The 15,303-nt window shown below is 37.3% G+C and overlaps 1 long non-coding RNA gene across 1 annotated transcript in view; it reads left to right on the forward strand.

Annotated features, from left to right (window-relative positions):
- The first annotated feature begins 1,101 nt into the window (after nucleotides 1-1,101).
- LOC113191641 (uncharacterized) overlaps nucleotides 1,102-15,303 on the forward strand; it is a 42,213-nt gene continuing 28,011 nt past the window's right edge. Inside the window, exon 1 of the long non-coding RNA XR_003301917.2 lies at nucleotides 1,102-1,273. This is a non-coding gene — a long non-coding RNA (uncharacterized LOC113191641). The remainder of the gene's footprint in view (nucleotides 1,274-15,303) is intronic.

Consider the following 15,303-nt stretch of genomic DNA (forward strand, 5'->3'; position numbering starts at 1 on the left):
GTATCTTTCTTAGAGCAGATTAGTATGGCCTCAGATACATGGTCTATAGTTTCTGGGTTACCAAATGAATTCTTTGCTATCCTAATAAGAAAAGAGGATTATAAATAGTTCATAATCATAAGGATTGAGCAATGAAAAATATATACAGTTTTGCTCTAGTGTTGTGTTAATTTTTTCACCTTCTTCTTTGGCATAATCCAAAAAACTATGGATAATCTGGTCATCCCACACATCACATTATCCATTACATAGATGACCATTGTAGAGTTGGGTGGGTGAACAAGAAGCAGGTGGTCGGTACATGGAGGTCTTGACAAAACACACATGTTCTAGTGGAAGGAGATGAACTCTAAAATTTCAGGAGAATGGTTCAAATATGCGCTTTTAGAGGTCCAGTGATCAGAGGTGTACTATGACATACTGCCTGTTAAAAATCAAAACATTACATCTTATACCTCCTACCACAAAGAAGCTAGTGAAATATCTTCTGGGCTTCTTGGGATTCTGCAGACAGCAAATTCCACAGCTAAGGATATTACTTTAGCCCTTACAGGGTAATATGTGGCAGTCTGAGTGTTCTCTGCATTGAATCCAAGGCAGGAAAGTGCTTATGGGCTCATTGAGGCTGGAGCACAAGGAGCTTTGCCACTTGGATGACAGTAGCTTATGTGGCCGTGGGAGCAGACCCTATGATGTTGGGAGTAGCAGTGGCAGAAAGACACTGTGTACAATTTGTGACAAGACTGGGAGAATCACAATGAAAGTCCCTACAGTTCTGAATGAAGCAAGGCCACACCCCATGCAGATAAGAATTATGTGCTTATCAAAACAACTCTCCTGCTGAAGGCCATTTAATTAAAAATGAAACATCAACATTTTGTATTAATAACAAAATCAGCATAAAATAAAGTAAGAAAATAAAATCATGGATAAGTGCGCTATAGCAGCAGTGACCCAGACCTGCTCAAATACTGGTGAGTTGGTGCCCCTTTGGCATTATAAGTCATGGTCAGTAGAGGATGCTGTTGCATCTTTTATAGAGTACTCTTCCGCAGAAAGTTTTCAAGGTCTGTGACCTTCACTAAGGGCAAGAAAGGAAAATGAAAGTGAGTGGCAGGAATGGGGACTTCCTGCTGGGCAAAACAACAAACTCTGAAAAGGCCCCTTATGTGCAAGGGAGATTATAAGCAGATGGAGGCTTTGGTGCCAAAGCTGTCTCCTGCAAGCAACACAGGAAGGTGATTTTTAAAGACAAGAAAACCATATAATTGAGGTACTTGTATACTGCTATTTCCTCCGATATGTGATTTAGTCATCATAACGGTCAACTGTGTAAGCTCCAGGTTCATTTCACAAAGTTGCTCTAACATAGAATATAAATTAGGAAAATTTTGGATTTACTGTGTTGCTTTTGGACTTTCTGGTAAGGACACATGTATGTGTTAAGATTTGGAGCATTCTCCTTACTGACCCGGATTGCAGATTTCTTTTGCAAGGCAGGAATATGTGTCTTGGAATATGTTCATAAAAAAGTAACAAATCATTGGCACAGACATTCAAATAGTGCAGGGAGGGACTGAAGGAAACACTTATATGGTCACAGAGTGCAAGAGCTGGCAGCCACTGGCTGAAGCTGACCAAATCTGTATTTCTGCAGCTAACTCTGTGAAGTCAAACAAGCTGTGTTCCCACTCTGAATCTCAAGACCTTTGTAAATTATTCACAACTGTGTCTTACATATAGCGAACCCTTGATCCTTACAGTTTAGCTCCAGTGTTGTGTTAATTTTTTGCCTATTACTCAAAAAAGGTTTCCATCATCTAGTTCAATTTTCACAATAGGGTGCTTATGTGAGTGAACTAAGAATTTTTGTCCCCATTTTAGAGATGCAGACCCTGAGGCCTGGAGACTTTTGAGAACCTACTGCATTCTTATACCTGCCTAATGTACGAGAATGGGATTTCAATCCCACTTTGCCTGAAGTCAAAAGCCATGCTCTTTGTATAGTTTACACCCATGTTTCTGGTTTCGTTATTAATGGGCATGAGAATGCTTGTGGATCCTGGTGCTATGCAGCCTCAAAATCAATGAGATGGCCCTACGGCCTGAGATTCTGCATTTGAAACCCGTGCTCAGGTTGGTTGCTGATGGGCCAGTACCATCTAAATTGCTAATTAGAAATAAGAACTTTAGCATCAGGTCCACAGGGTCAGAATGCATGTCTTAGCAAGGTCCCTGGAAGGCTGATTTCTTTGTCACATTCAAAAAAATCATACATTTTTTAGGGGGCTGAGAACTTTTCTATAAATAGCCAGATAGTAAATATTTTAGGCTCAGCAGTCTCCCGTGACTCTTCTGCATGTTACAAACCTCAGAAGTATGGGTTTCACTCACGCTGACCTCCATCATGAGGGTAGAGTGGTATCTCTGATGAATTAAGGTCTCACTGGTGACTGACTCATGGGTATTTCTTTTTCCTTGAACAAGCTCCATCAACTTCAAGATTCTTAATTTCTGCCTGATGAGTGTTGAAAGGCATGCCAGTCCATGGGAACTCAAGTTAAGCTGAGTAAAAATGTCTGACTCCACAGGAGTCCAGACCACCATTTTATGATGACTCTTTGTAACGTCCCCAGGACACCACAAATATACCAGAACAGGAAACTGAATCTCAGTATTCGTAAGAACAACGTGGGGTTCTTGATGGACTGCAGATGAGCTCTTTCATAGAGGTTCTGATTGGAAGCTCTAAGAAAGACCGGGGCATCTTCCTTCGAAGCCTGCTTCACCAGAGATTCTGAAGCAAGTGGCCCAGGGACACCAGGGAAAAACCTAGTCCTAACCCGTGTAGCAGAAACTAGATTTGGCGCCTATAATAGAAGAGCTTGAATGAAGTCTCAAGAAGAAATAACAGTGGAGTTTCAAATGATGTCTTTTAGTTTGGATAACTGATTTCTAAAAACGGCTGGATGCATCCACTAGAGGTCATGCTTGAGTGTCTATCAAGACCAAATTGCTATTTAAGCAGTGGCTAGCCAAACTTTTGGTCTTAGGATCTCTTTAAACTTTGAAAAATTTGTGAAGACCACTGGGTATGGTGGTGCACACCAGTAATCCCACTGACAAGGTAGACGGAGGCAGGAGAATCCAAAGTTTCAAGGCTAGCCTCAGCAACTTAGTGGGATCCTGTCTCAAAATAAAAAATAATAATAATAATAAGGGTAGAGGATGTAGCTCAGCAGTAGAGGACCCTTGGGTTGAATGGGGGGAAGAAACGGAAAAAATTGTGAAGATCTTGAAGAATTTTTTTTTTTTGGGGGGGAAGGGTTATCTACTGATATGTAGTGTTTTTGAAATAAAAACTAAGGGGATTGGGAATGTAGCTCAGTGGTAGACATTTGCCTCACAAACACAAGGACCTAAGTTTGATCCCCAGCACACAGAGAGAAAAAAGAAAAATAACTTCAAAAATATTTATTGATTTATTTTTAAATACCTATAATACATCATTATTTTTATGAAAATTACTGTATATTACAAAAGGATGCCTACTGAGAAGAATGGCATGTGTTTGTGTATTTCACAAATCTTCATAGTGTCTGGCAGAAGAGAGAACACCAGGATTCTTACATCTGCTCTGCATTCTATGTGCCTTAATGGTACACATTATGGAAAACTATATTGCAAACCTGTGTCACAATGAAGGTGACAACTGCTATTACTGTCTTGGTGTTATTATGAAAATGGTGATGACCTCATGGACTCCCTAAAAAATCTCAGGGAGGACCCCAGTGTTTCTTAGACCACCTACTAGGATAAAGATAAAACCAAGATTTCAGAGTCTGAGGAATAAAAATCAAAACTACCCTGGCATCTTCACACCTCTGTCATCTGTTTCCAAGCATCCTCTCTGACATTCATCTCACGTCTCTCTACTATCTGAAATATGCAGTTGTGTTAGTAGGCTTTCTGTTGCTGTAACACACAACTGAGGTAATTCACTTATAAGGAAGAAAGGTTTATTTTGGCTCATAGTTTTAGAAGTTTCAATCCAGCGTTAGTTGGCCCATTGCTTTTGGGGCCTGTGTTGAGGGAACGAAAATGGAAATGATCCAGATGTGAAAGAAAAGAGGACGAGGAAGAGGAAGCGGCCAAGGTCCCACAATCCCCTTAAAGGATGCTCCCCAATCACCTAAGACCTGCCACCAGACTCCACCTGTTAAAGTTCTCGCCCTCTTCCAATAGTGCCAGCCTGGGGACCAAGTCTTTAACACACAGGCCTGTGGGGGACATTTAAGATCCAAATTATAGTAGTAGTTATGCCACTTGCTACTGAGCTCCTTTTTATTTTCCTACTCTTGGGTTTTTGATTTGAGTTTTTATGTCTCTTCTCATTTTAGTTCTTCTCACTAAAATACCCTGTTAAATCTTCTCTATCCTTACTCTATCAAACATAAGATTTTCAATTAGAACCTTTCAATTGAACTTTCTATTATGAGAATAATATGTCTTCTCTGAAATATCTTTTTTACTTTTCTCCTTCTACTCTTAGATTAATTGACATCCTTAGTACAGATTCGTATGTGGTTCTTTCAGTATAATTCCATTTCCCTTTGAAAATTCCCTTTGAAATTGAAAGTTCTTTGAGGTTGCCTATTTATACCAATTACGCAATGCAGTTTTTTTTTTCCTGAGTGCAATCACCCATACTATTTTAATGAGTAAATAAAAGTTGTATTTTTAGATATGAAGATGTTGTTAATTTATTTTCAATAAAGTTTACAAAATGATGGTCAAATCTTTTACATAATTTCTTTAAAATGTCAGAATTTCCAAAATCAGAGATAATGAGTCTTAGGATATGAATGAGTTTACAATACTGATGTAAAATCAAGCTGATGATTTATGTCTTAGAATGATTTTTATTTCTCAGGATCACTTTCTTTAATGGCAAAAGGTAATGAGCCTAAAGTAGAACTAAATTCAACTGTGGTGAAACAGAAATTTGGAATGTTTTAATATAAACAGTCTATGCGGGAATGATAGTTTTGGAGAACAATTCATAATGTATGAAATGTCATCTGGAAATACGTTCATGTAGGTTTGCCATATAGTTCAGAGTGAGTTTGTTCTTATTCAAATCACATAAGCAATATGTTTGCAGTCAATTCTATGTTTATGTATATTTCCCACATGCCCAAAGAAGATATACACAAAGTGTTTTTATCTGCTTTGTAATATCATCCATTAGGCTGTCAGTGTGAAAAGTACCAGTTCTAAACAGATTGAAAACAACAAAATATTCCCTTAGCAATTAAAGACAGCAGGAATGAATTTCCCATCTTCCACAATGTATCCTTCCTTTGCTGTATCAAATTACAAAATTCTCAATGGTAAAATCACAAATTTGATTTTTAAAAAAATATTTAAATCATTTCAGCTTTTTTCCCATGGTTACACTCCAAGAAAGGAACAAGATCTGTACCAAACTGCTTGTTCCATTCCAACTTCCTAAAGGGCCCACACTGTAATTTTCTATTAGAGTGCAGAAAACTTAATCATTCAACAGACCAGTATTTAAAGCTCAGCTTCAGATCTTTGGCAAGGTAGTATAAATTTTTGAAACTCTGCTTTATCCTTATTTTGAAACAAACAAACAAAAAAAGATAATAACATTCACCTTGCAATGTTTTGGTCATTTGTTCAGATAATAATGCCTATGATTTGTGAGGCATTTTATATGCATTATCTTATTTAATCTATCCAACATACACATGTAATAACTACTGTGATTTTCCCCTTCTGACAGGAATGCTGATTTTTAAACAATTTTTCCTTTTTGTTGAGATATAATTTATATAGAATAAAATGTATAATGTATAAAATTGATAAATGTATATACTCACTGAACAATACCCTAAGGTAAAAAATATACAGAAACCTTGATTTTAATTCATAGATTGTTTTAGTTCATTTTTTTTCACTGACCAAAAGACCTGACAAGAGCAATTTTAGAGGAGAAAAAGTTTATTGGGGGCCCATGGTTTCAGAGGTCTCAGTCCATAGAAGGCCAGCTCCATTCCTTGGGGCTCAAGGTGAGGCAGAACATCATTAGAGTATGCTGGAGGAGAACATCTGGGGACATGGAACCAGGAAGCAGAGACAGCGGGACACTCTACCTGCCAGGTACAAAATATATGCCCCAAAGTCAACTTCCAGTGACCTATCTCCTCCAGCCACACCCTACATGTCTACAGTTACCACTCAGTTAATTCTTACCAGGCCATTAACATTAACACACGGATTAGGTTAAGGCTTTCATAACCCAATCATTTCACCACTTAACTTTCTTGTGTTGTCTCAGAAACTTTTGAAGGACACCTCATATGTAAATCATAACACAGATAATTAGGAAAATTCTACTGACTATTGTTTGAAATTACAATGGTGTGAAAACAAGATGCATTCAATAGAAACCCCACTTCAAATTTTGTATTTTGATCTTTCCTCTAGTTAGTGATGTCCAGTTGGATGCTCTCTCAAGATACTTAGCATCAGCATGAAGACACAGCTTCCTGTGACCCTGTGAAATAGTCACACTACCTTACAACAGGCATTGTATGAGATGATCTTGCCCAATTGTAGGCTAATAGAAATGTTACAAACACATTTAAGGTTGCTCAGTTAAGCTATGATGTTTTGTACGTCAGTTGTATTAAATGCATTTTTTTGGCTTATGGTATTTTCAATTTATGGTGGACATAATCAGGATATAATCTCTGGGTAAGACAAGAAGCACCAGTAACTTGCTGAAGGCTTCCTAGCTGACTTTGGAGCTGGAGTCTGACCCTAGGCCATCTGTTTTTAAGACCTACATTCTTGTCCCTGCTCTTCATCTGCTCCTTTTCAATCTTCTCCTGATGTTTAGAGATTAGGAAAATTCGGCTTGAAAGTATGCAAATCACAACATGTCTTGTTTTATTTACAGGATTTACATTTATTCATTTGCTCATTTTTAAACCAGGTTTACTGAATTAAGTTTTTTTTTCTTATGTTGCTACAACAAAAATAGCTTATAACATATTATCCAGTGACAGGAAATAACAGTGCTTTTATAATCTCTTTCAACTATATTATTAATCATTTTGAGCCTGAGACACTTATGCTTGTTTTCTCCAAGTTGTGAGTCCACGTAGGCTGATGACAGGCAATGATAAGAACTTGTTGGAACCACATGACTCACAGAGTTTTATAGAACATGACAGTTGATACTTTGCAGGCGAAGGGGAAAGGAGTTTAGCTGATATACAAATAAATGTTTCTCTGAGTCTTTTATAAAATTTCTCACTGATGCTCTTTTGTTCCAAATGGGGTTGGACAGATCATTTTACCCACTTTCATCATTTATTTATTTTTACTTGAAAATGAAGTATCATCACTTTGAACAGTTTTATTTTGGGTGGGGCTATTTCTGGGAAGAATTTGTGCAAATGTAAAGGATCCAACTATGTAAGTTATAAATATTACCTCATAAACGGAGAAGCTGCATTTTGTGTTTAGATTATGTTATTCTTCTGAGATGCTGAAAGTACTTTGTGGACAAATATTTGAATAATTTCAACTTAAAGGCTAAATTATGAATTAAGGCGAATATGCGATGTTGCTTAGAGAAATATTTTGTACTTGATCCCAATCATGCCTCTCTATATAATGATTTTGAGGGTGATAAAGCTAAAGTAGAAAGCCAAGCAGGAGATTTACTTTGATCCAAACATTCATTAGAGGAAATCTGAATGGTTCCTGATGCTAGTATTGAAGAAAGATGTTGAGAAGCAACAGGGAAAAAGATAAAAATAGATTTCCACATCAGAAACTCTCTCTGTATGACTAGAAATCAGGTCACTCTGATCAGCTATGTGGCTCATTTCTGTTCATTTACAAATACTTATTGTTCTTTTTTGTGCAAAGGGCTTAATAAATGTTTAATAAATTTTACCAGATAATATAAACAGTTTCCTGACCTCAAAATTTTACTTCTTAGTTGTGAGTATACTAACAAGTCAATTTAAAAGAAGATAGAATTTAGTAAATGCCAAGTGACATAAAAACTACATATCTGAAAAACTTAGAAGCAGAGAAAATCGTGAGATCCTGTTGGAATATAAGTGAGATTTTAATAAAAGAAGCAGCATTTAAACAATGACTTGAATCATAGGAAGGATTTCTATTAATAGATATTTAGGGAAAAATAATTAAATACTTGTCATCTTAACTTGTCAAGAAGAGGTAATAGCACGGACAAAGGGCAGATAGTAGCAATGTATGGAATATGTCAAAGGAAACCTAAGTAGTCAGGTTTGGATGAAGCATAAGCAATCTGAGTCATAAAACAGGATATATTTTAGGACTAAAATCTGACATTCAACTGGGACAGAATGCCATGGGAATATTTTGTCTGGAGACCAACATCATTAGAGCTGCGTTCCCCAATAATTTAAGGAATTGTCTAGAGCACTGGTTGTACCAGACAGAAACTAGAGCTGGGAAAATTAGGTGACATTGTAATCATCCTTTGAAGATAAGGGAGTAACTAAAGTGGTGTTGGTGGTAAAGAAAAGATGGCACAGGATGGAAAGGACGTTGCCGGAGTAGAATTCAGAGACTTGGGAACTGACTGGAGGAAGAGGGAGAAGAATAAAAGCATCATCTTTGGTAGATAAATGGGATTTCCACATCGCATAGGATATGGGAGGTCACAGCAAATCAACGTCCCTACTTCAACAACTAGAGGAAGCAGATTAAAAACTACGACAAAACCCACCACTGCCATTTAAAATGGCATCAGAGAGCATGTAAGCAAGGACTATTAGACAATGAAACTTGGAAAGAGGAAGATGCTCTCTGAGTTGAGCTGATGGTCTCCAGCTATTTTCTCTTATTCTGCTTGGAGATTTTACTGATTCTGAACCTGGGCACAGGCAAACTTTGGGCTTATCCTGGCAGCAAAGCTTATACTACTTTAAGGTTTGGTGTAACATGTTAGAAGATTGAGATGATTCAGATTCACCAACCCCTACCTATTTATTACATTCTGCTCACTCTAAAGGCAGAGTGAAATATATTGCGGTATTGTACCTTGGAAGGAAGAACCTTCTTCAAAGCCTTCCACATGCCCTCTGTTTAAGACATTGGGCAGATTTTCAAGCTACTTTGTACAGCAGGCATGATAACTGAGACCTCCAACACTCAGGGTTTGAGGTGACAAAAACTTGTTGGGCTTTTGTCATAGGTCTTCCTTTAGGAACAGGAGAGAACCAGAGGTAGATGAATTGGGCAGAAGGAGAGGCTGAACTGAAATTCAGGTCCAACAAATTCCCAGCAAACCCAGCAGGGAATTGTGGAGCAGATATTGCCATCAGAGTTGTCCTCTCTTGGGTTGAATCTTCTTGTCATTTAGAACTTGTTCAATCACCAGATGCATATTGCACTAGAAAGATAAGAACATCTGTTTCAGAGTTCCTCTGTGCTACTGGGGCAGACCTGGAAGGAACAGAGAACAGTAGACTGTCTGCCGATAATGCTCCCTATAGCAGAGCATTGGGTCTTTCTCACAGATGTATGCACCTACAACAGATGTAAATGGACTAAATAATAGTTCAAGTTGAAAGAGTAAGATTTTCAGAGTGGATAAAGAGCCAAAAATGAACTACAAGCAGCTTACAAGATACCTCTTAAATATGGACACAGACAGTTCAAGAAAGTTATGGGGGAGATCTAGACTATACAAACATTAACCAAAAAAAAAAAAAGAGCTGATGTAACTACACTTAGAGAAAATATAGACTGTAATGCACAAACCAGGAGTAGAGATTTAAAAAATTTCATAATGATATCTTGCAGCAGAACATTATTACAGTTCTCAATCTACACACATTCAGCAGCAGTTTCAAAATGTGAATACTTAACAATCTTAGTAGGAGACCTGTGGTACAAAATGTTATAAATAAAAAGCATGGCAATAGAAAAGAAGAATGCCTTTAGAAGGTCAACTGATAGACTCAACCGACTGAGCAAAGAATTTATGAACTTAAATGTAAGTCAAAAGAAATCATCCAAACTGAAACCCAAAGAGAAAAAGGAGTGAAAAGAACAGAATGGAGCTGTCAAAAGCCATGGTGCAATGCCAGTTCCTCTAAGATAAACAGAACTGGTGTTTCAGAAGAAAGATGAGCTCATGTTGCATCCCTTGACAAACTGTTCTTGAAGCACAGGAAGGATTTCCATTAACAGATATTGAGGGAGAGATGATTAAATACTTGTCACTAAATTTGGTCACAAATTAACATTTTTCAGTTACTAATCAGATTCATAATTAGCATTGCATTTGTACAATTTGTACATTTTGTTCTATATTCAGAAATGAGATTGGTCGGTACTTTTCTGTCTTTCCCTCACCACCCCTCTTCTTTGTACCTCCCTCCAACTTTATCTGTCTCTCCTATTGTCTGTTCTCTCTCTCTCTCTCTCTCTCTCTCTCTCTCTCTCTCTCTCTCTCTCTTTCTTTCTCTTTTGTACTATAATATCATGTTTTGGAATTAAGATTCAATTAATTCTGAAATTATCTGCATGGAGGATTAGAGAAAAAATCAGCAGTGAGACCTTCTCATATTTGTGCAGTGTATGGTGGAAGAACTTAACTAACATTGGCATGCATTAGCTATTACTTGGGAATGCTTAGTGACACACTAACCCCCAACACAGAGACTTAAACACACCATTCTATTCTCATGAGTCTGCAGCTATAGGGAAGAACTCTCTTTATCTCAGTTTGTCTTTCTTAGCCATGCACAAGTCTGTTGCAGATCATGGATTTTTGCTGGCTCCAAGGCAGCTTTGTTGTCACATGTCTCTCACAGTCTCCTTATTAGCAGTAGTTAGGAAGGACAAATCCTTTTCATGTCTGTGTCAGAGGCAAAGAGATCAGAAATGCCAGAACCTTCTGAAGGCCTAGGCTCAGATTGGCTTTCTCATACCTACCCATGTATTACTGGCCAAAGACAGTTTCATGGCCAATCCCAAAATCAGGAGGAGAAAAAATACACAATGACTAGGGAGTGGATACATGAAAATATGAGAAATCTACTAAACATTTAAAATTCCGTATATAATCAGTAAAGGCCAGGATTCTATTCCTACATGGGTCAATTGTTGCATATTTTTTGCAAATAAATCAAGAATTTCTTCTAGACCTTAAAAATGGCTACCATAGATGATGGAAGGTATTTGTTATAGTTGGATGTGAGGTGTCCCCCAAATTACCTGTTAATGCCAGAATAGTCAGAGGTAAAGTGAGCGGATTGTGAGAGCTGACATCTAATCAGTCCTTCCTAGTTATTTTTATTTTTTTTTAAATTTTTTTTATTGGCATTTGTTTTTTAGGGATTGGCTAGCTTCACTAAGCATAATCTGCTCTAGTGCCATCCATTTCCCTGCAAATTCCATGGTTTTGTCATTTTTTAGTTCTGCGTAATACTCTATGGTGTATAAATGCCACATTTTTTTAATCCATTCATCTATTGAAGGGCATCTGGGTTGGTTCCACAGTCTAGCTATTGTGAATTGTGCTGCTATGAACATCGATGTGGCAGTATCCCTGTAGTATGCTCTTTTAAGGTCTTCAGGGAATAGTCCGAGAAGGGCAATAGCTGGGTCCTAGTTTTAATGGAAGGACTGGGTGCTAACTATAGGCTGGTGGGGTGTAGTTGGTGGAGGTGGGTCACTGTGGGAGCATGCCCTGGCAGGGCTGGTGTTCCTGCAGTTCCTTCATTCTCTTTTCTGCTTGCTTGCTGCCAGGAGCTGAGCAGCTTCCTTCCACTGGGCCCTTCCATAAGGATGTGCTGCCTCACCCCAGGCCCAGAGCAACTGAGTAGACTGGTTATGGGCTGAGACCTCGGAGCCAAAATAAACTTCTCCTCCCATAAGTTGGTCTTGTCAGGTATTTTGGTTATGACAATGAAAAGCTGATGACAATGGTGTTCTTTCCTAATTCTTGTGTTACCAATTGCATATGTCCTCTCATTTCTACACTTGTATCATTTTTGTTTCTCTATTTTTCATTAAGCTTGCTAAGGTTGTTTGTTTTATTTTTTTAATATTTATTCTTAAATTTTTAGGTGGATACAACATCTTTGTTTTACATTTATGTGGTGCTGAGGATCGAACCCAGTGCCTTGTGCATGCTAGGCGAGCACTCTACCACTAAGCCACAACCCCAAGCCCCAGGGTTTGTTTTCTTATTGGACATTTCATAATAATGGAATTTTCATATATCTTATATATTTTGTTTTTTTCCAAGTTTTATTATGAATTCTATGTACTTTCTGTTAATTCTGTGTATTTCCCTTGACTTAATTTGCTGGTCTCTTTCTAATTGTTATCCTATGTTCTTAAAATTTGAAGATATTTCAGCTTGAGCTGGTATCCATAGATTGTGGTGCAATACTTTCTCATGCTGAATATAGTTTTGTAATTTGGGATCTTAGCTTATGATTTAGAAATCCTCAAAAAGGATAATTCTTAATTTCTAGATAGTTTCATATAGTTGTTTTCCCACTATCTTTTAATATTTTTAATTGATATAAAATCAGAAAAAAAGTGGCCTATGAAATCTTTACTATTTTGATCTTATCTAGTCTGCCTTTTAAAAGAAGAAATTATCTTGATCATTTTAAGTTTTCCATTATATATTTGGTTTTACTCCTTTCTGTTCTCTTAATATTGCTATATATTTGATTTTATGACTTTAAAAAAATTTTTTCCCCTTGCTAATTTGGAAGTTAATTCTGCTATTCTATTCTACTAGTGGTTACTTTATCATGCTTTTTATACTAGGATGACAGTGGTACTGACAAGAAGTTCCCAGCAAAAGTGTGCACAAAATGTAGTGAGGGAAGAGGGAGGATATGGGATGTGAATGATCTCACCCAAGGGAGGAGATCCCTTCACAGACATGAGAAGCTTCTTTGCTGTTCTCATGGAGGGGAAGGCTTTGTTTCTATCTCTTTCTATCTGCCTGCTCTGAAATCCGGCCCACTAACCAGAATTGACTGAAATAAGCAAACCCAGTGCATTCGGAGTGCACAACATTTCCAGATACAGGATGAAGTCAAGATCACTTTCCTAAAAAACCAAAGCACCCTCACCAAACAGTCTTCAGGTAGTCCGAAGTCTATTCTTGCTCCCCATTCTAGGACCCAAAATTCAATTTGTGTCTCTTCTTTGGGAATTTTCTTCTCTTTCCTTTCTCCTTCTTTCTTTGGTTCCAGTTTTATCAATACTTGTCACATCTCAGGCTATCTAATCAGAGAAGATTAGAAAGCAGCTCAAAATACCTGATCATTGTTAGTAAAAAAATTTATTTGTCTTAATACCCTTCATTTTTAGTGATTATTGAGCACTGAGCATGGACTCCCATCAGCAGATATGACTTTTCTTAGCATATTCTATACTTTTTGCCTTTTTCCAGCATCCTCATAGATATGTAGTCTATCACACATTCAACCTATTTCTTTTATCCTTCTTTCTTTCAACTATTATTTCTAACTCAAGTAGCTTTCTTTGTACTGTGCTCTGATATAAAAGCTTGTTATTGCATTTCCCCCTTTCTACTTAATTTAGTACTCGTTATTAAAATAGACATATCAAGCAATGTATTCAAATTACATTGTTTTCCATAATTTTGAGTTCTTCATTTCCCCTTTCAATAACCTTGGTTTTGGTCTACGTATGTCATTTTCCGTTATATATGCTAATTCTGTATGAAAAGTGAAAATGAAATTCCAACCTTCTTCAAAGGTACTTAAATGCTACATAAGCCTAGAACATACAACAACTCCAAGAGCACCATTTTCTACAGACAAGGGGAATAAAGTGGGAAGTAGGAACAAATAGGACTCTTGAGATTTCACCTAAAATTATCTTCTAACTAATCATTTTCACCAGCACTCAATTCATTTTCAACATTTTTTATTAAATAGTCTTGATTGTGTGCTCTAGTTTTCATAAATAGTTTTGGACAATTGTAGTTGTAATTATTAAGAATCCTAAAACTGTGAGTGTATGTCACTTCAGTCAAACCAATTAAGAGTGCTAGAAAGCATTACCTGTTCAACATGAAGAAATGTCAGCAGTGTTTGGAACTTTGCCCAGAGTTCAAAGTAGAACAAGTTCTTAGGACACAATACTCTTACATTGCTGTGTTCCAACAGAGGTGGCTCATAGAAAACACCAGTATATTCAGATTCTGCACAGCTGTGGATGATGCCACCCACAGAGAGCTAGCCTTGGACCAGGTGTGAGACATTCCTCTTGCCATTCTCAAGGGATTTATTCACTTCTGAAGGACCACCACCCTTCCTGAGCAGCCTGTTCTGTGGATTCGGGCTACATTCCTGCAGGGAAGGTCAGTTTCCCAGGAGCACCCTTCCTTTTTCGATGTCTATAATCAAATACTCATTTTTCCACCATGCTCTAAAAATAAGAGACTACCCCCCTGCCCTCCACACCAAGGTGTTCTTGCTCCCTACTCTCCCTTTACTAAGATAAGCCCTCGAGCATATTACGACTTCCCATACTCCCCCATTGACAAAAGAGATCTTTAAGGAGACTTTACTTTTGTCATCTCCTCCAGCCACATCTCACTAACTCCTAGGTCTTTGTTAAATAGCTAACATTTTAAATTCCAATATTATTTGGTATTCCCCCTGAGAATCAACTTCAAGTATTTTGACTTAATATTAGACTGACCCATTTGAAATTGTTGATATTCAGTCATTTTTGATATACAGAATGGTCAATTTTATGTTTAATATTTAATATAACAATGAGTTATTACTTTTTTTTAGCACCTTCTTATACATAGGCATCTCTGTTATAAACTATTTACCATTAGGTTTGAATCCCTTGGAGAGAACTCTTCTTTAGACCGGGATAAACAACATACAATAAGAGCCCAGTGTTGTATAGTGGTCGAGGACAAGGGACTCTAGTGTCAAATTACAGGGTTCAGACCCCAGCTAAGCCCGAATCTAGTGAATGTCTTACACACATCCTGAACTTTAGTAGAATGAGAACGATAACCGAACCAACTAGAGTTGGGTTAATACTCTGGATAGTACTTGACACAGAGGAGGTACCATTGAACTATTTTAGATCCAGTTACATCAGCAAATTATCTTTCTTTTGCCCTACAGATAAAAATAATTGTTTTAAAAAAATCATTTCTTTCAGCCTCCTTATATTTTA

This window comes from Urocitellus parryii, chromosome 5 (assembly GCF_045843805.1).
Source record: "Urocitellus parryii isolate mUroPar1 chromosome 5, mUroPar1.hap1, whole genome shotgun sequence".
Classification (NCBI taxonomy): Eukaryota; Metazoa; Chordata; class Mammalia; order Rodentia; family Sciuridae; genus Urocitellus; species Urocitellus parryii.